Source organism: Myotis davidii, unplaced genomic scaffold, assembly GCF_000327345.1.
Source record: "Myotis davidii unplaced genomic scaffold, ASM32734v1 scaffold958, whole genome shotgun sequence".
Classification (NCBI taxonomy): domain Eukaryota; kingdom Metazoa; phylum Chordata; class Mammalia; order Chiroptera; family Vespertilionidae; genus Myotis; species Myotis davidii.
Window position 1 is genome coordinate 823,377 of NW_006289714.1, and position 2,633 is coordinate 826,009.

General features: G+C 41.5%; 1 protein-coding gene across 3 annotated transcripts in view; it reads right to left on the bottom strand.

The window, feature by feature from the left end:
• The window catches only part of SMARCAD1 (SWI/SNF-related, matrix-associated actin-dependent regulator of chromatin, subfamily a, containing DEAD/H box 1), a 92,301-nt gene that overhangs the window by 80,266 nt on the left and 9,402 nt on the right, over positions 1-2,633 (bottom strand). The window lies entirely within an intron of this gene.

The window sequence follows — 2,633 nt, forward strand, 5'->3', positions numbered from 1 at the left end:
AATAAAACCCATTGGTCTATTTTGTACTTTAATAGTTCTTTAACCCCAACATTATTTTGTAACATTGTGTAGATCGGTCACTGGAAAATGCTGGCTAACTCCCTGATTAATGCAGATCTACTAAATGTTGACATATTTTATGATATATATATTTTTTAAATAGATTCAATAATACCACCACCGATCTCTAAATACCTAGATATTGTCAAACTCACAGCTGTGGATACTAGTTTTCCAAAATCCAAACTTTCCTTTGAAAAATAGAATTTTATCACTAGCAATAAATACTATCAGTTGTCTTCCTTGATTGCTATTCATTTTTGAGAAAATGTCTGCATAAATACAGTTGTTGGTAAATCATCCTTTCAAGTAAAAATGGTGCTCTGTGAAAAAAAAAAAGACAAGTGCAGCTCACAACTCAAAGCTTTCCCTTGAAATAACATTGTATTTTGGTATGCAGCAAAGGTTAGTTCACATTTTGTTTCACAAAATATTATAAAAGTGCCTGCTGATAAGTTGAAATTTATTGAAAGTAATAATTTGCACTGCTTTATCAAGAACATTCTTTGCCCTGGTCAGTGTGGCTAGTGTTAGAGTGTCGGTCCGTGCACTGAAGGGTCTCAAGTTTGATTCCCGGCACATACCTGGGTTATGGGAACATGTGCAGAAGGCAACCAGTTGATGTTTCTCTCTTACATTGATGTTTCTCTCTCTCCGTCCCACTTTCTCTGAAAAGCAATGGACAAAATATCCTCAGGTGAGGATTTAAAAAAAAAGAACATTCTTAAGTGAAACTGGCATTTAAAAATTTTTAAGAATACAATGACTACTATAACAGTTTGGAGTCTTGGCCTTGATTCATGTTAAGCCACCAACAGTTTTACTTACCATTGCTTTTGTACAATCAGTGCAAATATTGACATAGTGAAAAAGGCAAGTAATGTCTTATTATGAAAATAGTTTTGACCTGAAGGAGCCCAAAGGTTCAGAGACCACCACACTTTGAAAACTAATAGGTACAATAAAAGCTTGTTTATATAAAATACCAACTTTCCAAAATAGTCACTAATATAGAATTAGAATAGTGCTAAATGCTTAGATTTGTTTGGACTATTTTTGGAAATAAGCAACAGCAAAAATAGCTAAGATATTCCTGATACAATGATGCTTTTGACCCAAAGCAAACCAGCATGTTTAAGCAACAGCACAAAGGAGACAAGGTCATATACATACACAAAATACAAAAATGAAGATAAGGAAGGTGAAAAAGAAAAATCCGAATATATAAAAGCCCAGGGTTGTAACAACCAATCACAACTGAAGGCTGACAAACCCGGAAGTCCTTCAGTCAGCGCTGAGTTGCTCTGGCGACCCAGCGCTGACTGCCAAGGGGCTGAGACCCAGAGAGAGAGGCAGGGTCTGATCTGCAGCCTCAGTGGCAGCTGTTGATCAGTACTTGCCTCTCTCTTTCTCTCCCTCTTTCTTTCTGGGCTTCGACAGCAGCCGGGCCTTTCTTTCTCTTCCGGCCTTCGCGGGGGCTGCTGTTCAGCCCTGTCTCTCTGATCAGGCCCAGAGATTCTGACTGGCATAGAAACCGACCAATCAGAACCAAATGTGAGGAAAAACCAAGATGGCGGCATAGGTTAATGCCGGAGTTTGCTGCCTTGAACAACCACTTCAAAAATACAACTAAAAGACTGAATGGACATCATCCAGAACCACAGGAAAGCTGGCTGAGTGGAAGTTCTACAACTAGGAGGAAAGAGAATATCATACCGAGACTCAGAGGAGGCGCAGTGCTGAAGTGAGATACTAAGGTGCGGAGTGTGTGTGGAGTGGGCTGGCAGCTGAGGGTGTGGTTGTCTGTTTCAATCGGGAGGGAGCCTCAGACTCTGAGCTCCAGATCCGGGCGGGTCTCTTCGGACCCAGACTCAAATGGGATAAGTGGGACTGTCTGGCTTTGGTCGGAACACGAAGGCAGCTTTCTCTCCGAGGTTTGCAGTGGTTGCTGGGACTCTGAGAGACAGAGCCCCCGGGGACGGGACTGAGAGCAGCCATAACTGCTCACTCAGCCTTCCCTGTTGATCCCCTGGAACACGCCCCGCCCAAGCCCTGCACAGAGCCATTTGCCGGATAGCCTCAGGCAAAGGCTAGATTAGCACCTCCCTAGAGGACAGTTCTCTTGCTGCAGACACAGCTGATTCTCACAGCCACTTGGCCTGGAGGTCAAATCCCCTCTAGTATTACCTACAATAATCAAGGCTTAACTACAACAAGACTGCACACAAAGACCACTACGGGGTGCACCAAGAAAACATAAAAAAATGCGAAGAAAAAGAAACAGGACACAAATGTCAGAAATGGAAGACATAGAGCTCAAAACCACACTTTTAAGGTCTTTCAATAATTTTCTAAAAACAGCCGATAAATGTAGTGAGATCCTCAAGAAATCTAATGAGACCCTCGATGTTGTGATAAAGAACCAACTAGAAATTAAGCATACACTGACTGAAATAAAGAATATTATACAGACTCCCAACAGCAGACCGAGGAGTGCAAGAATCAAGTCAAAAATTTGAAATGCGAAGAAGCAAAAAACACCCAACCAAAAAAGCAAAATGAAGTTTGGCCTG